Here is a 201-nt window from a genome sequence, read left to right on the forward strand (position 1 = left end):
TTCTGTCAGCCTTGGGGGTGGTGGTGGTGGAATAGTGGCTCCCTCTTCTGGGATGGAAGCTTTGTTGTCCTGTTTATGACCCTGCTTGTACATTTCTGCTTGAAAAATGTCTTGTAACTCCCCCATCCTGATTTTGAAATGGCTTTCAGTGACATCGGTCAGACAAGTGAGGAGACTGAGAGCATGCCCAGGAGCAAAGTG

Source organism: Gekko japonicus, unplaced genomic scaffold (genome assembly GCF_001447785.1).
Source record: "Gekko japonicus isolate JY-2015 unplaced genomic scaffold, Gekko_japonicus_V1.1 scaffold1445, whole genome shotgun sequence".
NCBI classification, from domain to species: Eukaryota; Metazoa; Chordata; class Lepidosauria; order Squamata; family Gekkonidae; genus Gekko; species Gekko japonicus.